The sequence below is a fragment of the Rhinatrema bivittatum genome, chromosome 5 (genome assembly GCF_901001135.1).
Source record: "Rhinatrema bivittatum chromosome 5, aRhiBiv1.1, whole genome shotgun sequence".
Classification (NCBI taxonomy): Eukaryota; Metazoa; Chordata; class Amphibia; order Gymnophiona; family Rhinatrematidae; genus Rhinatrema; species Rhinatrema bivittatum.
This window is the reverse complement of record NC_042619.1, coordinates 42,920,257-42,947,479: the sequence shown is the minus strand read 5'-3', so window position 1 is coordinate 42,947,479 and position 27,223 is coordinate 42,920,257. Positions and strand designations below refer to the sequence as shown.

Here is a 27,223-nt window from a genome sequence, read left to right as displayed (position 1 = left end):
TTAGAAATAATGAGTAAGGAAGAAAGCACAATGGGAAATGCCTAGTAGTCACATATAGTGGCCCACAGAACCTCATTCTCCAGCTCCCACACCAGCACACTGGCAAGAAAGGCAGATGCATGTGTTCTAATTTGGCTGAAAGCTTTAAGATTTAGGGTGACTGGAAAAGAAATATTATCGGTCTCATCAAGCATGTCATAATTAGCACCAGGCAGCATTAGTAAAAAAGGCAGAATGCCACATGTTTATAAATAAGGAAATAAATCAATCTTCTTGTTCACAATTTCTACAAAACCACAGTATTAATTCGGACTGTCCTAAATCAAATGAAAATTCGGAACAGATATCTAATTCACTCACTCATTAGTCTACTGGTAAATTCCATAACTATAATAATCTTCTTAAATATTATAGAGACTTACAAAAACAAAACAGTTCATGTTTGACTACATCAAGCAACTAAAAGCCAGAGAAGGTAGGTCATTTTAAGGGATCAGCAGAAAGGACGCTGCTGGCCATTAGTCAGACAGAAGAGAGGTACCTTGCACAAATCTTCCTTTTACCATATCAATTGCGATGTAGAAAGAGAAAATTAAATGATTCAAGACATGGGAAATAGCTGTCATGAAAAAACTGGTAGCTTCTATGCGTTTTCAATTTATTACATGAATATCTGGCCACTTTTTAACCTAGTGAGCCCCGCCCCTGCCCTGTTTCCCAACTCCATAACTTTTGAACCTGTCATCCAATGACCCCTGCTTCACATTTTACATGAGCCATCGATGCCTATGACTGCCTGTAGAAGGTTTTCTAAGAAACAGTCCAGTTGATTCGGTTACAATCTCAGGGAGCTCAGAGCGCACTGTGAAGTCACCAAGCATTTTGAAAACAGCCTTGCCACTGATAAGTAATCAAAACAATGTGTACATTCCTGTACCAAATAAGGAAAATATGCATCATGAAATGTTCACTCATTTCCTTATTTTTTAAAATGTGAATAAGTGTAACTGAAAGTATTTCCTCATTCCATACTAATTCTAGGCCACATGTACTAAACATTTCTCCCACAGACAAAAAACAGGAAAACTTCTTAGTTCATCTCAAGTCTTTTATACGCTAACCCAGTGGTTCTCAACCAGTGTGTCGCCACACTTCCCAGTCCCCCGCTGACTCAGCTGCTCCCCGGTCCTCCTCCGCCCGGGCTTAAAATGCTGTCAGCCCGGGCGGAACAGCTGGAGTCAGCGACACCGGCATGGTCTCTCCTTTCGGCCCCCCCCCCCGCGGGCCGGAAGAGGAAGTGGTGAGCAGCAAGTGCGTGTGCGGGAAGAAGAGACCATGCTAGTGTGGTCAGCGTCAGCCCAAAGAACAGAAGAGAGGCGCGGCCGGAGGAATGAGCAGCGCGGCTCGGAGAAAAATGAAGAAGAACGTCAACCCCCACGGCCGATGGGACTCCTTTCTCCGCGCGAGGGCTGAAAATGAAGGAGGTTAGGGTTGGGACGAGGCTGCTGCCACTAGTTCCGGGGAGGGAGGGAGAGAGAGTGAATGAGCAAGCAAGCATGTGTGTTTGAGACAAGCATGTGTGTTTGAGATCCTGTGTGTGTGTATGTGTGTGAGTGAGATAGCATGTATGTGTGTGATTGAGAGCCTGTATATGTGAAAGAGAGTATGTCTGTGATTGAGAGCCTGCCTGTGAGAGAGCGAGCATGAATGCAAGCTTACGATTGGGAACCTGTATGTGTAAGTTTGTGATTGAAAACCTGTTTGTGTGAAAGAGTATGTGTGTATGATTGAGATCCTTTGTGTGTGAGAGAGATCATGTGTATATATGATTAAGAGCCTGTGTGTATAAGTAAGAGAGAGAGCATGTGTGTCTGTGTGTGATTGAGAGCTGGTTTAGGTGAGGGAGCATGTGAGTATGTGATTGAGAGCCTGTGTGTAAATGAGAGAAAGAGAGAGCATGTTTGTAAGCATGTGAATGAGAGTCTGTGTGTGAGAGAAAAAGACAGCATGTATGTGTGTGATTGAAAGCCTGTGTGTGTAAGCGTGAAAAGATAGACAGCATGTGTGTTAATGTGTAATTAAGAGCCTATATAAGTGAGAGAAAAAGCATGTGTATATGTGAGTGACTGAGAGCATGTGTGTATAGGTGTGTAATTGAGAGCCAGTGTGAGAGAGAGCACTGGTATGTGACTGAGAGAGAGGAGAAAGTTCCAAGCAAACCACCCCTCCCTCCTGCTAATTCAAAACAATCTCAAGGCACCCGGATATCAAATGCTCCCAGGTATGCAGAGCAAAAAAAATTTTGTATCCTTATTTTTCATTACTGGGTCTTTGTGTCAGCTATTTTGAAATATTTTATTGGTATCTAGAAATTTTTTATATGAGTTTTTAATTATTGGATATTCCACTCATCAGCTGTTTTGAAATAATCTGTTCTTTTTGTTAGTATGGTTTTACTGCTACTGATTTTATATTTCTTGATTTGTTTTATAAGGATGGGTGATGTTTCTTTTTTTCCTTTATTACACTGCATACAGAGACTCTGGCTTGTTGCGGTTTCCAATTCAGTTTTTGTCTGCATGCTTCTAGTTATGCGTTTTGGTCTCTTTATTCTTTGTTAGGTAAGGGTCAGCACATGTGATTTAGGTGAGGTTTTCTGCTGGCGTGTAGTTTCTGTGTAGGGCTCTATAGCAGCCTGACTTGGTCTGTTTTCCTAATAGAAGATGTATTTGTGTCTTAAGGCCTGGTGTAATATTTTCAGTGTTGCCTTTTCTTAGGTAAGGTGGTTACTGTTTAAGTGCTGGAAATTGGTGCTGTTTTGGTGTGGGATGTTTATTATTTATGCAATTTCCATTCAGACAGAATACGTATCTTTTCCTTATGTCATTTTAAACGTTAAAAATAATTACCAGACCTTTACTTTTTATTTCCGCCATGAATTGTAATGAGCAGTGTGTCACACATTTGAGCGTGGCCTGTCAGGTGTGTCAAGATTGGGAAAAGGTTGAGAACCACTGCTCTAACTGATGGTCATGAATACATAATTAATAAAATAAGATAAGAAAGAAGGCTGTGCATGATAATTAAGGCTAGACTAAATTCTAAACTTTAGGCAATTATACTTTTGGTGGTGTTGAGCTTATGTGACATTTAGAACACTAACAAAACCTGGGACAGGATACTTGTAAGATACTGTTAATGAGTCGTTTAGCTGAGTCATGTATGGAGGATCTGAATATGTAGACCCTGGAAAAGAGGAGGTGCAGGGGGAGATACGATAAGGACCTTCAGAGACCTAAAAGGTTATAATGATACACAACAGCCAAACCTTTTCCGTTGGAAAGAATTCAGTAGATCTAGGGGTCATGAAATAAAACTACAGGGAGGACGACTCAGAACCAATATCAGGAAATATTTCTTCATGGAGAGGGTGGTGAATGCCTGGAACGCCCTTCCGGAGGAGGTGGTGAAGACGAAACCAGTGAAAGAATTCAAAGTGACATGGGATAAACACTGTGGATCCCTAAAGGCTAGAGCAGTGATTCCCAACCTTGTCCTGGGGACCACCCAGCCAGTCGGGTTTTCAGGATATCCACAATGAATATGCATGATATCCACAATGAATATGCATGAGAGAAAATTTGCATGTACTGCGTCCATAACATGCAAATTTTCTCATGCATATTCATTGTGGATATCCTGAAAACCTGACTGGCTGGGGGGTCCCCAGGACAGGGTTGGAAACCACTGGGCTAGAGGATGGAAATAAAGAAAAGAATGCACAGGGAAAACTGGGGGTAACTTGCTGGAGTGGCAGTTGCTCCCCTTAACAAATAAGCCTTGATACTGTTAATGCAATTCCATCATTACTCTCTGTTTCAACGGCAGTGGGTAAAGGGGAACTGGATTCAGACAGCAACCTTTTACAGTTGGGGAACAAATAAACAAGGGGGTAACTTGCTGCTGTCGTGCTACCCCTTTAATCACTAAGCCTGATACTTTTGATGCAACTCCAACATTGCTCTCTGCTTCCACGGCAAGGTTTAAGGCAGAGCTTTCCAAAGTGTGTGTCGCGACACTTTGGTGTGTCGCCTGAGGTGTGCCGGTGTGTCGCGCAAGCCCGGTGCACGTGACACACCGGCAAGTGGGAGCCAATGCGGCCGCCGGTGGAGCTCATCCCACTGGCGGCTGAGCAGCGAAGAATCGTTGTGCACAGCTGGAAGATCGGTAAGGCCGTGGTGAGTTCACGTCACCACGGCCCGAAGAAAAAGGGCACGTCTGAACGTGCAGGTGCTCCGCCTCCTTCCTGCCCACGCGGCCCCGGAAGAAAAATGTTGCCGGAGCCGCACGGGCAGGAAGGAGATGAAGCAGCCGCGTGCAGAAGAGGAGCCGCGTTGTTGCAGCGGGCGAGAAGAGGCCCGGTAGCAGGGCCCCCACCGCGGATCGGATCGGCCCGAGAAGATCAGGGCCGCTGCAGAGCCGATCCTGCAGCGACCCGTGAAGAGGAGGCCCAGAGGTAAGAGAGAGGCTGAGGGCCCGTAGAGTGCGTGTATGAGCCGAGTTGAGAGATTGGGTGCGTGTATTAGCTGAGTTGAGAGATTGGGTGCCTGTATGAGCTGAGCTGAGTTGAGAGATTGGGTGCCTGTATGAGCTGAATTGAGAGATTGTGTGCGTGTATGAGATGAGTTGAGAGATTGGGTGCCTGTGTGAGTTGAGAGATTGGGTGTGGGAGTGAGGATCTCAATGTTTGCAGAGACAGCATGTGAGAGCCTGTGTGTGTGTGTGTGTGTGAGAGAGAGACAGCATGTGACAGCGAGAGCCTGTGCATGAGCAAGACAGCATGTGGGAGTGAGAGAGAGCCTGGGTGTGTGAGAGTCAGACAGCATGTGCAAGAGAGAGACTGTGTATGAATGATTGTATGAGAGAGAGAGCATGTGAGAGTGAGAGCCTGTGTGTGTGTGAGAGAGAGAGAAAGCATGTGAGAATGAGAACCTGACTGTATGTTTGAGGGAAGAAGATAGATGGAGAGAAAAGAAATAGAAAAAAAGACAATATGAAATGAATTGGCAAAAAAATAAGAAAGGGGAGGTGGAACAAAAAAGCCTGGGACCAACCAATTAGAAAACTAAGATCAGACAGCAAAGGTAAAAAAAAAAAAAAGAAAGAAATTACTTTTTACTGATTGGCACATGTAATCTTTGTTAATGTCAAGAGTAGCACTTTCTCTATGCGGATCTCACAATGTACGAGATCAACATGGAGGAACTGGAAACCCACAGGGCCTGCACAGAGGAGGCAGCAGAATGGGCTTCAGCGCCAATAGCAGCAATCAGCGCCTCCCCAATAGCCATGCGGCATCAGTGGCAGCAGAGGAATGAGAGAGGCTCCGAGGTTGCTGGCAAAAGAAAGAGAGGGGGTCTGCCTTTAGTGTGTGCATGTGTATGAATGGGTGCCTGCCTGGGGGTGTATGTGTGTGAATGGATGGGTGCCTGCCTGGGGGATGGTGAGGGAGTGGTGTGAGAATGACTGGGAGCTTGCCTGGGTGTGTGTGTGTGAGAAAGATTGGGAACTTGCCTGGGTGTGTGTGTTTGTGTGAGAAAGATTGGGAACTTGCCTGGGTGTGTGTGTTTGTGTGTATGTGAGGGAGCCAGAGAGAGTGTGTATGAGAAAATCCAGGGGAGTAAGAGTTTGTGTGTGGGGTGTGTGTGGAGGGGGTGAGAGTGTCTTAGAGCCTGAGAGTGTGTCAGTGTCTGTGAGAGCGAGAGGTTATGGTGGGTATAAGAGCATGAATGTGTATGTATGTGACAGTGTATGTGTGAGAGAGAATGGACATGTGAGTCTGTGTGAGAGAGGATAACCTCTGGGAAATTGTAAAAAATGTATATGATTTTAATTAATAGAAATTCTATTTATCAGTAGTTTTAAAATATTCTTTTATTAGTATGGTTTTACTATTATAACTGATGCTTTATGTTTCTTGATTTTGTTTGTTTTATGAGGAATGGTGGTTCTGTTTTTCCATTGTTAATACACAGAGTCTGGCTTCTTGGGGGTTTCCATTTCAGTTTTTGTTTAATTTGTGCTCCTTTATTTTGTATTCTGTATTTGGTGAGGGTCTGTCTCTGCTCTGTGTGTGTGACCATGATGAGAGATTCTGCTAGCATAGGGATCTATAGCAATCGGGTTTGTTTTGTTTCCTCAGTAGGTGGTGTATTGGTATTCTAGGACCCAGTGTAATATTTACCCATGCTTTTTCACAGGTAGGGTTATTGTTGTTTGAGTCCTTGGTGTTATTACTGTTATGTTACAATGGGATTGCAGTATAGATTTTGAGTGTCTTTTTTGCAAGGTTTTATTTTAGTTCACAATGTGCCTGGCAGTGGAAGGTGTTTGTGCTGCTGTTACTGTGAGGTGACACCAGCATTTGAAAATATATTTTAGTATGATGAGCTGTAAGGGAAACATCCAAGCTCCATTGTTTGGGAGAATTTCAGTGGATGCCCAGAGTTACAGAACTGGAGGTGCAGGATTTATATTGACATTCTGTCCCTTCCTATAAATTCCAGATTTCACTCTCATAGCCATATAGAATTAGTTGAATGAGGCTATCAAATAATTATATAGTGTGAAACTGGCCAGCTTTTTAAAATTATGCAGAAGACCCTTTGGACTTTTTTATTAACACCAAATATTCAAAAGCTATGTTCATCCCATCAAGCTCATATATCTCATTAAAGAGGTAAATTGAATAACACAATAACTTTGTTTTATTATTGTTACTCATAAATTATAACAATAATATTAATCTTGGAATATTATATATTTTTAATATAAACGAAAGGTTTTCACAAGATATGTTGTGTCGTGAAACATTTTATTATGTATATATTTAAGGAAACATACATAAATTGTCGAAATACATTTCATTCATTTAACCTTTAACCTCCGGTTTGCTTGTAGACTAATTACTGTGTCCCGAAATTATGTTTGTCTAAAAAGTGTGTCACCAACATGAAAAGTTTGGAAAGCTCTGGTTTAAGGGAAAGTGGATTCAAACAGCATCGGAGGACCCTGACTTTTACGGTCTGGGAAACTGCTATGCATGGGGGTAACCTGCACAGTGCAGCAGATACCGGCATAAGCATAAGCTTGCTGGGCAGACTGGGTGGATCACTTGGTCCTTTTCTGTCGTCATTTCTATGTATCTATATGATTTTTATTTTATTTTTTTACTTTACCCTTACAGGAAGGAGGCATGATTAGCCAAGTGGTTAGAGCAGAGAGCTGCGAACCAGGGAAGCCAAGGTTCAAATCCCGCTGACACTCCTTGTGGCCTTGGGAAAGTCACTTCACCTTCCATTGCCTCAGGTACAAACTTAAAGGATCATTTTCAAAGATCTCCGCGGGGCCCCATATATGCACATATATAGGCAGCATGCTGAGATCTAATATAGTATGATATAATCTGCGCATATCCGGTCCACACAGATTATAAAATAAGTGTATATCCACCTAACATATGCCAGATGTTTTAGTATGCATGGATATTTACAATGCATTGAAAGTGCTTACTTTATTTTATAAAGATACACGCATATATTTTATGCATTAAAAAAATATTACTTGTATGCATAAAACCCTGATTTACACACGGAAGCAGGTACATTTTAAAATATTCATGCGTACTTGAAATCAGTTTGCTGATACCTCCATCGTTCATCTGGTCCATCTCCAATTCACGGAGACCCTCTTAGTACTTCACCCTGAACTGCCCCCTGTTCACCCAGACCTCCCACCCAAAAATAGCAAATGGATGAGTTTAATGTCAATTCCACTAGTTAAGTAGCAGGTGTAAAACCGTGTGGATAAATTGCCTGAATGTTTTCACGTAACTCTGATAAAATAGCAACTTCCACGTGAACCTCTGGGCCCCACCCCGCCCCTTTTTTCACAGGTAAATGTGCGTGTGAAACTGAAAATAAACCGCATGTACTTCTGATGTTTATAAAATAGCCTGAATGCAAATACAGCTACTTAAGCACTTAACTCCTTTGCAAATTAACTCGTTAGATTGTAAGCCCTCTGGGGATATGGAAATGCATACAGTACCTGAATGTAATGCGCTTTGAAGTGTCAGGAAAGCAGACTATAAATCAAAATTAATTAACAAAAAAGTGCTATGCTAGGTCAGTGAGGCTAATATCCTGTCTCCAACAGTGGCCAATAAAGATCTTTAGCGAGTATCCGGTAGATTCCAAAGAGTAGATCCATTTCTTATTGCCCACTCCCAGGTTTACCTGGCTAATAATTGTTTATAGAATTTTCTTCTAGGAACTTGTCCAACCCCTTTTAAACTCAGCTATGATAGATGTCTTGACCATATTCTCTGTCTTAATTGTGCACTGCATGAAAATATTTTCTCAGACTTGTTTTAAATTTGCTACCTGTTGGTTTTGCGGAGTGTCTCCTAGTTCTTCACCCATCTAAAAGAGTAAATAACCACTCTCTATTTATCTGTTCCACCTCATTCATGATTTTATAAACTTCTATCATATCCCTCCCATTCATTTTTTTCTCCCTGCTAAACAGCTTGAAGAAGAAACAACCGAGACAACGTATCATGTTATCCAATGCAAAATATTGGTTCAAATAAAAACAAAGTAGCAGGGTAGAAATTATACCATTATAAGTTTAACTAACATTTAAAGTTGCAAGTTTCTAAGTTTACCAAGTTGCTTCTGTTTTTTGATTGTCTGATGAAGAGACCTTAAGTATAGGCCCAACAGCTCGGTGGCAGAGCTGCACTATCTCCTCCCACTTAGACTATTGCAACCTAAATTCAGCTGCATGACTTATCTTTCGCCAAAGCGCTATGCTCACATAACCCCTCTTCTGAAGTCACTGCATTGACTCCCTATCCGCTCCCGCATACAGTTCAAGCTCCTCTTTCTCACTTACAAATGTCTTCCCTCTGCAGCACCTCACTACTTCTCCTCTCTTCTCTCTCTCTACACCCCTCCTCGTGCACTCTGCTCATCGGATAAGTCACACCTATCTGTGCCCTTCTCCTCTACTGCCAATTCCAGACTCCGTGCTTTCCACCTGGCTGCACCGTGTGCTTGGCATCATCTTCCTGAACTGGTACGTCATGCTCCTCTCTTGCCATGTTTAAATCCCATCTAAAAAGACTCACCTTTTTAAAACCACTTTTATATCTTATGCCGGATTGTCTGCTTTTAGTCTTGAGTAACTTTTCTTTTAACCAAGTCTCTTCTCCTGTATGTTTGTCTTATTAGACTATAAGCTCTATTGAGCAGGAACTGACTTTTTGTATGTTTGTACAGTGCTGCCTATGTCATGTAGCACTATAGAAATGTTAAGTTGTAGTAGTAGTAGTAGCAGTAGGCTCCTGCTCCGCGATGCCTACAGCAGCGCGGAAAAACGAAGACTGAAGAGAGACCCCTGTGGCAGAGAATATCATGGCATGCTGGGCATGCTCAGTGGCCTCACAGGGCCAGTCAAAAGTTTCTAGAAACTTTGACAGAAAGTTTTCCGCAATAGGGCTCCATCAATGAGGTTACCCACATGGGAGGACTAGCATCCTGCTTGTCCTGGGATAAAACAAGTATACTTACCTGTAAACAGGGCTCTCCATAGTTAGCAGGATGAATTATCCCTTATATATGGATGACATCATCTAACAGCGCCAATACAGACCCAGTTCTCAAGAGCTCAGTAAAGAATTTACAAAACAGCATGAACAGCCCCTCAGTCTCTTCCAGAACTTAAGCTTTAGCAATATAATCAGCTCTCCAGGGAGGCAAGCAGGCAACTATTAAGAATGGCTAATTCATCCTGCTGTCTATGGAAAACCCTTTTTAAAAGTAAGCAAACTTGGTTTCTCAGTTGACAAACAGGCATGAATTAGCCATTACGCATGAGAAGTTCTAAGCTAAGGGTTGCACTGTGGAAATACTTACACCCCAACCTCACCAGTTGCAGCGAGGCTTACTGGGTGAACAGGCTGCGCAGAACTGCTTGCCAAATTTTCTGTCTTGCTCAGGACATGCAGTCTAAATGGTAGTGGGATGTGAACGTGTGCAAAGAAGACCATAAAGCAGCTTTGTAAATGTCTAACAGTAGTGGCCCTCACTTGGACCACTGAAGTTGCCACGGCTCTCACTTGATGAGCCTTTACAGAGCTTATAATGTGTAAGCCATAAGAACATAAGAAAATGCCATACTAGGTCAGACCAAGGGTCCATCAAGCCCAGCATCCTGTTTCCAACAGTGGGCAATCCAGGCCATAAGAACCTGGCAAGTACCCAAAAACTAAGTCTATTCCATGTTACCATTGCTAATGGCAGTGGCTATTCTCTAAGTGAACTTAATAGCAGGTAATGGACTTCTCCTCCAAGAACTTATAGAATCCTTTTTTAAACACCGCTATACTAACTGCACTAACCACATCCTCTGGCAACAAATTCCAGAGTTTAATTGTGCGTTGAGTAAAAAAGAACTTTCTCCGATTAGTTTTAAATGTGCCCCATGCTAACTTCATGGAGTGCCCCCTAGTCTTTCTACTATCCGAAAGAGTAAATAACCGATTCACATCTACCCATTCTAGACCTCTCATAATTTTAAACATCTCTATCATATCCCCCCTCAGCCATCTCTTCTCCAAGCTGAAAAGTCCTAACCTCTTTAGTCTTTCCTCATAGGGAAGCTGTTCCATTCCCCTTATCATTTTGGTAGCCCTTCTCTATACCTTCTCCATCGCAACTGTATCTTTTTTGAGATGCGACGACCAGAATTGTACACAGTATTCAAGGTGCGGTCTCACCATGGAGCCATACAGAGGCATTATGAAATTTTCCGTTTTATTCACCATTCCCTTTCTAATAATTCCCAACATTCTGTTTGCTTTTTTGACTGCCGCAGCACACTGAACCGACGATTTCAATGTGTTATCCACTATGACGCCTAGATCTCTTTCTTGGGTTGTAGCACCTAATATGGAACCCAACATTGTGTAATTATAGCATGGGTTATTTTTCCCTATATGCATCACCTTGCACTTATCCACATTAAATTTCATCTGCCATTTGGATGCCCAATTTTCCAGTCTCACGAGGTCTTCCTGCAATTTATCACAATCTGCTTGTGATTTAACTACTCTGAACAATTTTGTGTCATCTGCAAATCTGATTATCTCGCTCGTCGTATTTCTTTCCAGATCATTTATAAATATATTGAAAAGTAAGGGTCCCAAATACAGATCGCTGAGGCACTCCACTGTCTACTCTCTTCCACTGAGAAAATTGTCCATTTAATCCTACTCTCTGTTTCCTGTCTTTTAGCCAGTTTGCAATCCATGAAAGGACATTGCCACCTATCCCATGACTTTTTACTTTTTCATGAGGAACTTTGTCAAACGCCTTCTGAAAATCCAAGTATACTACATCTACCGATTCACCTTTATCCACATGTTTATTAATTCCTTCAAAAAAGTGAAGCAGATTTGTGAGGCAAGACTTGCCTTGGGTAAAGTCATGCTGACTTTGTTCCATTAAACCATGTCTTTCTATATGTTCTGTGATTTTGATGTTTAGAATACTTTCCACTATTTTTCCTGGCACTGAAGTCAGGCAAACCGGTCTGTAGTTTCCCAGATCGCCCTTGGAGCCCTTTTTAAATATTGGGGTTACATTAGCTATCCTCCAGTCTTCAGGTACAATGGATCATTTTAATGATAGGTTACAAATTTTTACTAATAGGTCTGAAATTTCATTTTTTAGTTCCTTCAGAACTATGGGTGTATACCATCCGGTCCAGGTGATTTACTACTTTTCAGTTTGTCAATCAGGCCTACCACATCTTCTAGGTTCACCGTGATTTCCTTCAGTCCATCTGAATCATTACCCAGGAAAACCTTCTCCAGTACGGGTATCTCCCCAACATCCTTTTCAGTAAACACCGAAGCAAAGAAATCATTTAATCTTTCCGTGATGGCCTTATCTTCTCTAAGTGCCCCTTTAACCCCTCTATCATCTAATGGTCCAACTGACTCCCTCACAGGCTTTCTGCTTTGGATATATTTTTAAAAGTTTTTACTGTGAGCTTTTGCCTCTATGGCCAAATTCTTTTCAAATTCTCTCTTAACCTATCTTATCAATGTCTTACATTTAACTTGCCAACGCTTATGCATTATCCTATTTTCTTCTGTTGGATCCTTCTTCCCGTTTTTGAATGAAGATCTTTTGGCTAAAATAGCTTCTTTCACCTCCCCTTTTAACCATGGCGGTAATCGTTTTGCCTTCCTTCCACCTTTTTTTTTTTTATTTTATTTTTATTAAACTTTTCATTTTTAAAAAGATACACACAATCTATATGCACATCACATTTATACACAAGAAAAATGAAAAACAAGATGAAATTATTGCATATTCATTTGTGTTACCTAGGAACATTGTCTATAATAGTAATTACAAAACCTAACTGTAGAGAAAATAAGGAGCAGCGTATTTTATAATAGTCTTAGAGAACTAAGAATTGTGTCTAAACCGTATCTAAACATTTGATTCTCCCAAGAGATGAATTATTAGGAGTCAAGGTATGTTCACAATTGTTCTGGATAGCTGAATACATATCTTGTATTTTGGTATATAATAACACATTTGCATGGGAAACGCAATAAAAATTTAGCGCCTCTTTGGATAACCTTTTCTTTCATAGTTAAGAATTCCTTTCTTCTAATTTGTATATTTAAAGAAACATCAGGAAAAATCCTGATTGGAAAACCATGGAACTGGGAATTCTGATTTTTAAAATATAATTTGAGAATGGTATCTCTCTGCAAAAGATCTGCAAATTGTACTATCAATGTAGCACGAAGTTTAATTTCCATATCGGATGATTTTTCAAGAAGTTCTGATAAATTTGTATCATCTTTTTGTTCACCAAATCCCTGTGTTAGTAAATCACTACTTGTAGCTTTTTGAGAAATATAATATATCCTAGTTATTATAGGTAATGTTCCTTCTGAGAATTTCAATACTTTTACAAGATAACTTTTAAAAAGCTCTCTAGGTGACAACAAATGAGTCCTAGGAAAATTTAGGATGCGTAAATTAGGTCTTCTAATTTGATTTTCTAATTGTTCAATTTTATTTGATTGCATCTTTTCAGATTTAATCAGATTTAATTGAACTTTTTCTGTCTCCTCAACTCTCTGACCTATATTAACTACTATATCTTCTAGTTTTTCTGTCCTAGACTGTAATAATTTACTGTTGTTCAGACTTTCTTGAACCATTTTTGAGAGATCATTGATAGACCTTTGCATTAAGTAGATCATATTACCAATCCCTTCCAAGGTAAAATTAGAGGGAACAATAAGAGGTATACCAGACAATGCGTTTCCTTGTGCTCCTTCCATCTCTTTTTCTTTAGAGTCAGACAGTATTAACTTCCAATTTTTGGTCCATAATAACCTGAGTTTCTAGATTCTGTAGTGGGTATTCTAATCCCACTACTCCTCTTTTCTCAGGAGATGTTAAAAGGGCCAAATTCAAATTAGTATTAGTAAACAAAACTTGTCCTCCTCCTTTTCCCGATGGTGGATCTGGGGTTAAGGGAGCACCAGGGCTTAAAGATGTTTCACAAGTCTGGGAGTTATAGCCCTGCTCCTGGGCTTCAACTCCAGCGACTTCTACTCCTGGTGTCAAAGTTACGGTTCTACCAAAGATGTCCTGAATTCGTGGCTGGTTGTTACTCACAACTGGTGTTGAAGTTGCTACTCTCCCCTTCCTCTTAGTATGGGGCATACCCAAGAGGAATAGTGTTCACCTCATATTAAAGAAAATCGTACCTCTATAAGTAGGCTCCTTGGAGACACACTGAGTCCAGTCAGGTTCCGCGGTGGCTGCAGACTAAAAAACCCCGTAGACTTCTAAATTCCAGCAATGAAAATTCCTTCTTGATTCCTACAAACTCCAACTCACGCCAACAAGCTCCGACGAAGCCCGACAAAGCCACGCACCCCTTAGGCGCGCGGCTTTGGCGACGTGCCGACGGCGGCACGCCGTCTAAACGCCGATTTTATGGGCGTTTGTCTGGGCGCCTCCCGATGACGTCCAATGCAGAAGGGAGTCTCACGATTGCTTTCAGCTGCTCGGTCCACCAACAAAGAGAGTAGTAGCAATATTCCAATCAAAGAAAGGACCTCAAGGGTCCATCAGCAAAGGTAGGCATGCAGAAATAGAAGAAATCCTGCAGCCCTTTCCACCTTTTTTAATGTGTGGAATACATCTGGACTGGGCTTCTAGGTTGGTATTTTTTAACAATGACCACGCCTCTTGTACACTTTTTACCTTTGTAGCTGCTCCTGTCAGTCTTTTTCTATTTTTCTCATTTTATCAAAGTTTTCCTTTTGAAAGTTTAGCACGAGAGCCGTGGATTTGCTTACTGTCCCCCTTCCAGTCATTAATTCAAATTTGATCAAATTATGATCACTGTTGCCAAGCAGCCCCACCACAGTTACCTCTCTCACCAAATTCTGTGCTCCACTGAGAATTAGATCTAAAATTGCTCCCTCTCTTGTCTGTTCCTGAACCAATTGCTCCATAAAAATGTAATTAATTCCATCCAGGAACTTTATATCTCTAGCATGATACATTTACCCAGTCAATATTATTACCGCCCTACCAATCTGGTTAGCATTTCACTGTCTGTCTCACTATCTTGACCAGGTGGATGGTAGTATACTCCTATCACTATAGTCTTCCGCGACACACAAGGGATTTCTACCTATAAAGATTCAATTGTGCGTTTAGTCTTATGCAGGATGTTTATCCTGTTGGACTCTATGTCATCCCGGACATGAAGCGCCACACCACCTCCCGGGTGTCTCCTCTCTGTCATTGCGATATAATTTGTACCCCGGTATAACACTGTCCCATTGGTTGTCCTCCTTCCACCATGTCTCTGAGATGCAAGTTAAGTCTATGTCATCTTTCACCGCTATACATTCTAATTCTCCCATCTTACTTCTTAGACTCCTGACATTAGCATAAAAACATTTCAAAGTTTGTTTTTTGTTTGTATTTTCATTCTGATTTTTAATTAGGGATAAGTTAGAATTTTTTAGCTCAGGTGAGTTTTTAGTTACAGGCACTTGGACTACTTTTCTTATTATTGGAACCTCATTGTCGGGATGCCCTAATTCTAATGCATCATTAGTATCCTTTGAAGATACCTCTCTCCGAACCATGTGCTGCTGAGCGACTGCCTGCTTTCATCTTTGTTCTAGTTTAAAAGCTGCTCTATCTCCTTTTTAAAGGTTAGCGCCAACAGTCTGGTTCCACCCTGGTTAAGTGGAGCCCATCCCTTTGGAAGAGACTCCCCCTTCCCTGAAGAGAAGAAATGAGTTGCCAAAATGTTCTAATTTCTTTTCAACCTAACTGGATGAAATTGTATACCAAGGATGTGTAATAGACAACAATTCAGAATCTGAAATTAGAATTATTTTGGGGGAGTCCAGCAGTTTCCTCCTGCTCCCTTGAGCTTCCAGCTCAATAAAAAGTAGGGCTAGGTTCCAGTCATGAGTCTTTCTTCGCAACCACCCAGGAATTCTTTCCCTTATTTAACTTTTCCCAATTCTCCCAGCTTAGTCATCACAGCAACAGTCGCTGGTCAGGGGCTATATACCAAGGCTCCTTCCAGAATCCTGCAATCATGGTCTGTAAATCCACACACAAGGTGTCACCACTGCACACTATTACTCACTCCTCCCAGCATATGTGACCACCACATTCACAGCTTCCCCTGCTGGCCAGGATGTGCCTGACCCAGATGATCTGCATAGTAGTGCACAATATTACCAATGAGCCTCCAGACTGGCTTTCAAAATTAGAATTGTGCTTTTTCAAAAGATAACTCCATTAAGGTAACTGATTTTTTTTTAAACCTGCCTCCACATCCAACTACACTAAACAAAAGAAGTCAAAAGAACGGAAGCTACATACAAGGCTATTTCTGATACTACTTGCTTCAAGTGTGAAAAATGATTTCAGTATTCCCTTTTGTAAAAAAAAAAAAAAAAAATTAATAAATAAATCTTGAACTTGTCTCCAAAATTGGGAAACAAAACAACTAGCACACTCAAGGCCAGATGCACTCAAGGGTTCTTCCCATTTTTTTTTTTTTGACTATGGGAAAAATGCTTACTACATATGTCCCTGTATCAAATCGGGTGTCCTTCTGGCACTCTCATATGGAAAGAAATAGGACTTTAGTGGATGGTTATAGAAGAATTCTGAGTGTTTTTCTTCGTGAACAGCAAGCAACACACTGGGAGTCAGGTTACAGGTCCTATAAACCACTCTGCTTCAGTCATGGTGTGGTGACAGCTTTACTGCCACAGCTTGGGGACCGGTGCCATGCATGTGGATTTCGACACACCTCTGTTTACTCAAAATGATGCAGTACATTATGTCGACTAATGCAACGGGTATGGCTCAAGGGCTGCTTCCTCTTTCCTGCCAGTCTGGTGCAGTTTCCTCTCTTACAGGGGAGACCGTTCACATGTTTCCTGGTACAAGCTTCATAAAGTGATAGGCAGAGAATTATAATGATGAGATTTATCGTCGGGTTCGCCAGAGTAAATTATCTTAAGGAGCAGTGCTAACCCCCCCCCCCTTTTTTTTTTTTTTTTTCCAAAAAGCATTTTTCAAATGTCTTTTTTTCCCAAAAATGACAGTTGGAAAGCTTTTAAAATGTCTTTCATTCTTACAGTAAATTATTATGTAAATCCCTTATCTACTTTTCTAGCCAGGAAGGGGGGGGGGGGGGGGGGGAAGCGTAGCAGTTTCCTCCTGCTCTGGGACATCAGATAAGTCCACAACTTACTAGACTTCAGAAAGCTACTAAAAATGCAATTCTTCCAAACAGCATTTGGCCCACAGCAGAAGTTTTGGATACGGCCTACATACTCTGAAATGACCACCACACCTTACCAAGCACCTTCTAAGGGTGATGCTTATCCAGCAAAAGCAATTTTGCTGATACCATGCTTACAACTGCATAATATATATTAAAACCCCCACTACCTGTAATGTAAATAAGAACCTTAGCTATAAAATGTACAATGTATAATACTAAAAACCTCCTTCACCCAGAAAATTGCACACCTAAAAAAAAAAACAACCCACTACCCTACTACCTGAATTACAACTATGAACACGTTTACAAGTTACAGGCTGTATATTGAAACCATTATCTAATTACCATATATATTCATATCTCTGTACTGCAACATTAATCTACTGTAACATGCTTTGAACTCTTCTGCTAGAAAAGTGTGAAACAAGCGAAGGTGATGCTCCTTTAGGCTTCCAGGTCAATCAGAATCCGGACAGCGCTATAAGTCTTGAGAAACCTGCGTGGGCAACACCTCTATACAGCCCAAATTAAAAGAGCACAGACTAAAGAAATACTTGTATCCATGCATTAACTAGGGCACATTTTTAACAAGGTGTAAAACTTTATTGTAAAGTAGCATAAAAATATAAAAAATAAAATCAATTTGAACAAAAATAAATGAACAGGAGTAAGATTAACAAAGGGGGAAACAAAGGGAGCAGACAGCTTGGGGGTTTATTTTGTTTGTTTTATTTTTATAACCATACCAAAATTATACATAACTTTAGTTAGTATATAACACAGCCATAGCACTCCAAAGACATAAACACAGCAACCGATATATTATACAGACCAATTTCCCCAAATCTGGGACCTCCCCCAGATGAATGTCTAATCTGTAACCACCCGATTCCTCCACCCCCAATAAAGTCCTCACATTTTCTCATTTTATCTTCTTCATCTCAAAGCATATATGTCAGCTTTTCCATCTGTGCAATTTCCGCCTTCTTAGTTTCCCAACACTCCAACCTTGGGGACCGCTTCCAGAAGTGAACTATTGTCACAGTCTCACTGCAAGCAATAAGAGTCCCACTGACCCACGTCGTCCTCTCATGCTAGACTGGTCCACCCACCAGCCCAAAAGATACAGTGCCAGGTCCAGCTGTAGTCATTGTCCACAAATGGCAAATACAATCCGTAACCTCTACCCAGATTGACTTTTCCACCACATATGCCTATACGTTCCCTCTTCCCCACAACCTCCTCAGCACCTTTATCACTAAAGCTAGACTTGAAAAATAAAACTGGGGTGCAGTACATACAATTCAGCAACTTGTATGATAATTTCTGCCCCTTACAACATATCATAATATTCTTAGATCTTCTCCAGATGGATTTCCAAATCTTTACATCCCAATTTACATTCAAATCTGTATTCCATTGCTGTATCAATTTTGGAGACATTTCTGACTCACTCAGTTCTGCCCTAATAGATTTGTAAAATCTTATATCAAGTACTTTGGCATCCCCCTTCCACACACCTCCTCCACTCCCCCACTCTCCTCCAGATCAGGATCTAGTGTGACAAAGGGCAGAATATCTTTGCGCAATTGCAGAAAGAGGTATCACGTGGAAGAAGGGCCACCAGTCCTGTGAAGGAGTTCACATTGCCATCGTCAACCAGTTGTCCCAGGTGTCTCAAGCCAGCCACAGCCCAGCTCTCCATATCTGGAGAGAATATATACTTTGACAAACATGGGTTCCGCACTACTGATGTCATTGTATCTAAAGCTTTAATATGTCGGTGCACCACCCTCCATTCCCGCAAAGTATATGCTCTAATGGAGCATTCCATTATAGCATTCCTCTAACCCTGAGCAGGTTAGAGGAAAAAGGCATTTGCAACAAGAAGGCCAAAGTACACCCCTTTGTCGCTACTCTTTACACTCTCAACCAGGACAATGACCGCTCATCATACATTCAGGCAGAAATACAAACCATACAGCAGGCCAAATAATATCACTGGATCTCTGAGAGTCCTGGCCCACCCAAATTTAATGTGGATAAGTGCAAGGTGATGCATATAGGAAAAAATAACCCATGCTATAGTTACACAATGTTGGGTTCCATATTAGGTGCTACAACTCAAGAAAGAGATCCAGGTGTCATAGTGGATAACACATTGAAATCGTCGGTTCAGTGTGCTGCGGCAGTCAAAAAAGCAAACAGAATGTTGGGAATTATTAGAAAGGGAATGGTGAATAAAACGGAAAATGTCATAATGCCTCTGTATCGCTCCATGGTGAGACCGCACCTTGAATACTGTGTACAATTCTGGTCGCCGCATCTCAAAAAAGATATAATTGCGATGGAGAAGGTACAGAGAAGGGCTACCAAAATTGGCCACTGTTGGAAACAGGATGCTGGGCTTGATGGACCCTTGGTCTGACCCAGTATGGCATTTTCTTATGTTCTTATGTTCAAATCTCTATGCTTTACCAAGGTTTGATATTTCAGTCTTGGTGGGTGACCTTTCCATAGAAAGCTAAATCACTACTCCTCGAAGGAGTCGGAATGTCGCAGCTGGCACATCACATGGGAGGTGCATGAAGGGATAAACCAATCTAGGAAGTATGACCATTTTTATCAAATTCACTTTGCCCATCAGAGAAACTGGGAGATGCATCCAGCTCCCCAAGCCAGCCTTAATTTTTGCAACTATTGAACTTGGTATTTTTGAGAGTGGTATAACTGCTGAGGTTGCTTTATCTAGAAATTTTTTGGAGAGTATGTATTTCATTCATACAGTCTGCAGATGCTGATATTCTCAGGTATAGACAATTTAGGATGGCCAATAGCTGAGTTGGAGTGCTACATGCTGCCATGTGGGAGTCCTGAGTTTGCTTGCTAAGGCCAGCTTCTGTTCCTGAGGCCAGCAAGAGCTGGCAATCTTGCCACAGCAATGCTTAGAGCCCTCAACTGGGAGGGTGAGACAGCCATTGCTCAACAGTGACAACTACAGGCCAGGCTCATAGTGCACACATACTAGACTTCTGAAGAAGTCTGTGGTCCAAGGAAAAGAATTCTTGCCATAAAGGCTGGGCTAAAAGGGTGGGGCTTAAAATGTGGAGTGAAAACTCCAGGTAGTTGAGAATAAAAGGTCCATGGTACCATATTCCCAGCAGAGGCCAGTTCCAAGTGTACTGAAAGCCCAAGAGAAGAAAGAAGAAACAGTAGGGTCCAGGACCAGCTGTATGCTAACCAGCACCCCCCCCCCCCCCCATGAAAACTGATATTGACTCAGCTCTTCCCACCTTCCATAGTAATATAGTAAATGATAGCCCAGCAAGTGTTCAAGGTTGTAACTTCTTCCTCATGCAGGTTAACCCTTTACAGAAAAGTTATTTATTTAAAAGGATTCATGACACACATTGATTGCAAAGTTCCAGGTGGGATACATTACACACAGAAAAATTCAAACAAAATAAACATAAAAGCAATACTAGACTGCTTCATCCATACTGCTCCATCGCAGAGAGTTAACCTTCCTTCAAAACATGAACAAAAAGCATCCTAAACCTATATGTTGGATGCAAATGCCAGCTGGATGAGACATGTTTTTAACTGCTTTCTGAAAAACTTGGCACAAGATGTTACCCAGAGGTGCACAGATAGACTGTTCCAAACATTGACACAGCCACCAAGAACACTATCTCATGTTTCAGCATGATGAGCTGCCACCAATGATCCTGTTTATCCCATCACCAATTCTGCCTTCACCACTTCCTCCAGGAGGGCATTCCAGGCATCCACCATTCTTTCCATGAAAAAACATTTCCTGGTGATGTTCACGAATCTTACCCGCTTGCATTATTAACAGTGTTCAGATATTTAAAAGTCTGTATTATATCCCCGACTGTCCGCTCTTCTAAAGTAAACATATTTAAGTGCTCAAATCTCATCTTATACGTCTTTTGGTGCAGACCCCGCACCATTTTGGTTGTCTCTCTCTGCACTGTCACAAAGATAGTGAATAGAACCAGTCCCAGAAGTGATCCCTAAGGCATTCCACTAATCACCTTTCTCTCCTCAGAGTGACTTCCACTTACCACTACTCTCTGTCATCTTTCAGTCAACCAAAATGATAAGGGGAATGGAACAGCTCTCCTATGAGGAAAGACTAAAGAGGTTAGGACTTTTCAGTTTGGAGAAGAGACGGTTGAGGGGGGATATGATAGAGGTGTTTAAAATCATGAGAGGTCTAGAACGGGTAGATGTGAACCGGTTATTTACTCTTTCGGATAATAGAAAGACTAGGGGGCACTCCATGAAGTTAGCATGTGGCACATTTAAAACTAATCGGAGAAAGTTCTTTTTTACTACTTAATAAAATTATAGTCACTTTTGTTCGATTTTAAAATTTATATCTGTTATGGACAGTCAACCTGAGCAACACTAGTTAGTATATTTATAAATGATCTGGAAAAGGACATGACGAGTGAGGTTATCAAATTTGCAGATGAAACAAAATTATTCACAGTAGTTAAATCACAAGCGGATTATAAGAACCTTGTGAAATTGGGGAATTAAGTATCTAAATAGAAGATTTGTTTAATATGGACAAGTACAAAGTGATGCATATAGGGAAGAATAATCCAAACTATAGATACAAGATGCTGAGTTTTGTATTAGGCATCACCATCCAGGAAAAAGATTGTGGGAGTCACGGTAGACAATACTTTGAAATCCTTGATTCAGTGTGCAGCGGCGGTCAAAAAAGTAAATAGAATGTTAGGTATGATAAGGAAAGGAATGGAAAATAAAATGGAAGGTATGATGCCATTGTATCAATCCACAGTGCAACTGCACCTTGAGTATGTGTGTGCAGTTCTGGGTGCCATCTCTCAAAACAGATACAGCAGAACTATAAAAGGGAGATCAAAATGATAAAGGGGTGGAATGGCTCCTTTATGAGAAAAGGCTGAACAAGTTAGGGCTCTTTAGCCTGGAGAGGAGATGGCTGTGAGGAGGTACGATAGAGATTTCTAAAATTATAAGTGAAATGGGTAAATAGAGAATGGTTGTTTACCCCTTCCAATAGTACTAGAACCAGTACTCCATAAAACTAACAACTGGCACTTTAAAAATAAATAAATCAGAGAAAGTATTTTTTCAGTCGGCACACAATTAAATTATGGAACTTGTTGCCAGAGGATGTGAGGAAAGCAGTTAGCATAGCAGGGTTTAAGAAAGGTTTGGACAAGCTCTTGGAGGAAAAATCCATAAACCACTATTAGCCATGTACTGCTTATCCTGGTTATGAGCAAGAAGGACTGGACCTATTCTTTGAGATCCTAATAAGTACTTGGCTTGGCCACTGTGGGACACAGGATGCTGCACTTGATGAACCTTTGGTCTGTCCCAGTTTGGCATTTATGTTTTTATGTTCTAAAAAGCGGGGGAAGGCTGATGTGCACAGACCAAGAGCAGGATTCTGGGGTGACAGTTTCTGGCAATCTGAAGATGAAGATGCAACATAACAAGGCAATAGCTAAAGCCAAAAGAATGCTAGGCTGCATAGAGAGAGGAATAACCAGTAAGAAAATGGTGGTATTGATGCCCTTGTACAGGTCCTTGGTGTAGCCTCACCTGGAGAACTGTGTTCAGTTCTGGAGCCCTTATCTCAAAAGGGATGGAGACAGGATGGAGGCAATTCAGAAGAGGGATACCAAAATTGTGTGGGGTCAATATCAGAAAATCTATTAGGAGAGACTTAAGGATATGAATATGTATACTCCGGAAGAGAGGAGGCGCAGGGGTGATATGATACAGACCTTCAGATACCTGAAAGGTTTTAATGATGTGCAAATATCAAAGCTTTTCCATTGGAAAAAAAATCAGTAGAACTATGGGTCACAAAATGAAACTCCAAGAAGGACGCCTCAGAACCAACATCAGAAAATATTTCTTCACGGAGAGAGTAGTGGATGCTTGTAATGCCCTTCTAGAAGAGGTGGTGAAAACCAAAACAGTGAAAGAATTCAAAAGGGCATGGGATAAATACTGTGGAGCCTTAAAGGATGGAAATGAAGAAACGTGTGTATGGAGTGACTTGATAGTGCGGCGGTTATTAACCTTAACCAATAAGCTTTGATACTGTTGATGCAACTCCATCATTGCTCTCTTCTTAAATGGCAGAGGGAAAGGGAGAATTGGATTCGTTCAGCAACAGAAGGCCCCAATTTTTATGGTCTGGGAAAACAAGTATGGGGGTAACTTGGTGATGTGGCAGTTACTACCCTTGACCAATAAGACTGTTACTTTGATGCAACTCAAACATTGCGTTCTGCTTCAACAGCAAGGCACTACAGGGAATTGGATTCAAAGCAATCAACAAGGGCTAGTATAGGAAACAGATAAGCATGGCGGGGGGAGAGGAGAATTGGATTCAGACAGCAACCAACAAGGGTCCTGACTTTTATGGTCCTGGAAACACAATCATTGGGTAACCTACACGGCACAGCACAAACTGCCATAAGCTTACTAGGCAGACTGGATGAACCATTTGGTCCTTTTGTGCCATCATTTCTGTGTTTCTATGTAAAAGCTTCACAGTAGCTATATGTATTGAATACACAGTTTAAATATACTACTCTCAGAGAAATTCTATAATAGTGACATCCAAAATTTGAAAGAAATAGGAGATAAATGACTCAAGAAATTTAACTAGAGAATGCATCTTAAAATGAGGAGCAACAAGTTAAAACTAAGATGACAATTAATTATTCCTCCAGGATTGCAATGAGAACATGGAATAGGATTCCAAGATAGAGAATGTCTTGCTAGAATAGCTGGGCAGAAGATTAATTTGAAGAGAATATTCAAGACAAGTGTTAACTATTTTCTTTTTTCACTCATAGTTATTGTTCCTGGTATTATAATCTTGGACACAGACACGCGGAGAAAAACTTCTTTCAACCTGATGAACAAAAAATATATACCAAAAACGTTGACCTCTCTCATGGTAACCACTACTGAACAGACTTTTGTTCTAACAAGGAATTCAATTTGTCATAGGCTATAGAGACTGTCTCCAGCCCAAATATTTTAAGTTTCTATGTTTACCTTGGTTATGGAATTGTTTAAGTACATCATTCCCTAATATTTCTACATACTAGAGGCTGTGCAGACATGGATTTTATTCAGTAAAATATGTGAAAAACAGTGATGATTACCAGATCACCTTTAAGAAAAGCAATCTGTAAACCAAAACTTAAATTATGAGCAATGATGGCACTTCAGCTCTTTTTCTGTGGTTAATATATCCACAATCAGGCAAATAATTTCAGCGAGTATGCACAAAAGCATGCTGCCAGAAATGCCCTCTCTACAAAATATATTTTATTTCTGAACATTTTAGAAATGTTAATATTGCCGCACAGCGGCATCCGAACAAAACATTACAAAAAACACGCATTTCTCTGGAGCTCTGGGTTTTAGAAAGTTCAAAGCTGTCACTTTAGAACATTTAGGCATCCTGGTATAATCTCTAAAAGATTGCTCTTTCTACACTTTGAATCCATGATCCTCAGATGCTCCCTATTATACTTAAAGCTGGTTTATAGTCTCCATATTCAGACTACTTGTACATGGCGCCATCACAGACAGGATATGGAACATTATACTGCCATCAGCCTACACAGCTCTGTACAGATGTGTCTCACATTTAAAATGCCCCTATCTCATGAGAGTTCCTTACATAAAGTACTAGATAAACTCACTACTATATATCACAGACTCATCCAGACCATTGCTGACATTGCCTTAGTTTTCCACAAAATCACAGTCCCTTGGAGTAAACAGGACCTACATGGGTCTCAAAAGCTCAGGCACTGCAATATCTTAATAGTTCATCCAATACAAAAGCACCGTAATTTAAAAAAAAAAAATTCCAGTTGGAGCATTTTAAAGTGAAATATGTATGGCCGTTATGCACTGAATCAGAGATGAGAGCCACAAATCAGTCTGGTTTGCAGGATTTCCATAATGACTATGCATGAGGTATATATGCATACACTAAAGGCATTGCATGCAAACAGATCTCATGCATAGTCATCATGGAAAATCCTGAAAATCAGACTGGTTTGTGACCCTTGAGGACTGGGTTTCAGAAACCCTGCCCTGATCCATTAAATATCACATGAAGCAGTATTTCTCAAGCCGGTCCTGTTGAATGTATACCCCCTACCCAGCCTGATTTTCAGGTTTCCTACAATGACTACGCATGTGGTGGATCTGCATACAAAAGGAGGCAGTACCTCCATCGTATGCCAATCTAGCTCATGCATATTCACTGTGGATATCCTGAAAACCTGGCCTGTTTGTGGCACTTGAGGGTTGGAGTTCGCCATCCCTGAGCCCTATAGGAGGTAATCCAGCACCGGCTGGAGAAACACAGGTATGGAGTACCAATTCCAATCTCAACGTATACTAAAAATGCAATGATATTTTTGTTATGAGTAGGCAGTCATATTGCAATATTCTAGCTATACGGCATAGTTGATTAGGCTGCAACAAGACAAAAGATCCATCATTTTGACTGCCTAATTGGAATCCCTCCATGGTAATATAAGGGAAGGGCAAAAAAAAAAAAAACTCTGTGTGCATATGGAGCCAACTCAACAGCACTGAGACAAATTCCATCCCAACTCCAAATACAGTAAATGGCTCAGAATATCTGAATCAGTACTTACACCCCATTGATCTCCTCTCCCTCTAAAAGCTTGCCCAATCTGTTTTTGAATATATTTAGTATTTTAGCCATAACTATTGTAGCGAAGGCTTAGAAAGTGATAACAAGCCCGATTCTTTAGGAAAGCTCGCTTTACCAGTTAGGATACTCGCCTGGTGTAACTGGCAACTAGTGGAACAGAAGTCAGTGGAAAAATATTGTCTAATATGAGACTTTCAGCTTGCTCGGTTAATTTTTAGGAGAAGAGCTTTGTAACCAAAACAAACTATAAATTCTTCACTGGCTGAAGACGTGTGTTATGCCTCTTTCCTTAGCAGTGAAAATAGTTACTCATTAACTAAAAATGGCTTTTTTAAACTTTACCTTCTGACTGTTCTTGGAACTGAAAGAACTAAAGTAGTCATGCATGCATTAGTTGTCTCTTGTTTAGACTACTGTAATGCACTTTATTTGAGGTTGCAGCAGCAGATAATTCATAAACTACAAATTGTTCAGCATGCAGTAGTGCCAGGGTATCACTGGTTTTTAGAGAATTACACTGGCTCCAGGCGAGTTCCCAAATTGTTGTTAAAGTGGTTATATCGGTATTCAGGGTTCATAAGTAGTACCCACTCTAAAGAGTGAAAACTAAAGGTAACTCAAAAATCACTCAATATAAATGCATATAACCATAAATAAAATTAATGGCAAAAATATTCCATAATGTGGATTCACTCGTTGGTGGCTCATTAATCAATGGGTCACTGAAATCAAACCATTCATTCAACATAGAGCCTGGGCTCCAATCATTGTAAATCATCACCCATAGCGCTTATAATATCCAAGATGGAGTTTAAGAGTTGAGTTAGTGAGCAGCATCCCTCGATAAAGAATGTGCAGCATCCCCTGACGAAGATGATCAAAACGCGGCCAGTGTCAGGTTACTTTCCAAAGGTCATATGTCTGCACCGTGCCTGATTTGAAGTCTTTTATGACTCATGTGCAGATACGTTTTTAATTGCATATTATAAAATTTTGAAAAAACTATTATATGGTTATTGGTAGTGGATTACAATGATTGGAATCCAGGCTATCTGTTGAATTAACGGCGTGATTTCAGTGAGCTTTTACAGTATTCAGGGCTCTACATTTATTTTGATTTGATTTATATTCTGCTTTTTCAGGTACTTCAAAGTGGATTACATTCAGGTACTGAAAGTATTTCCATGTCCCCAGAGAGTTTACCATTTAAATTTGTATCCGAGGCAATGAAAGGTGAAGTGACTTGCCCAAGGTCACAAGCAGCGGCAGCAAGATTTGAACCCTGGTTTCCCTGGGTTATAGTCCACTGCTCTAGGTTACTCTTCCACATAATTAAGACTGAAATTTTTAATGGATCACCTCTTTCTGTACAGCCTCTGCAGAGCACAAGTGTCAGAACAGAAGACTTTATTGCGTACTTCAGCATTATCAAATACGAGACTGGTAAGAATGAGGATGCATGCATGTTCTTGGCAGCTCCACAATTGTGGAATACTCTTCCTAAGGATGCATAGAGTATTACAAAATATG

General features: G+C 40.8%; 1 protein-coding gene across 3 annotated transcripts in view; it reads right to left on the bottom strand.

Moving 5' to 3' along the window:
• The window catches only part of TMEM135 (transmembrane protein 135), a 698,244-nt gene that overhangs the window by 593,448 nt on the left and 77,573 nt on the right, over window positions 1–27,223 (bottom strand). The gene's annotated exons all lie outside the window — the stretch shown is intronic.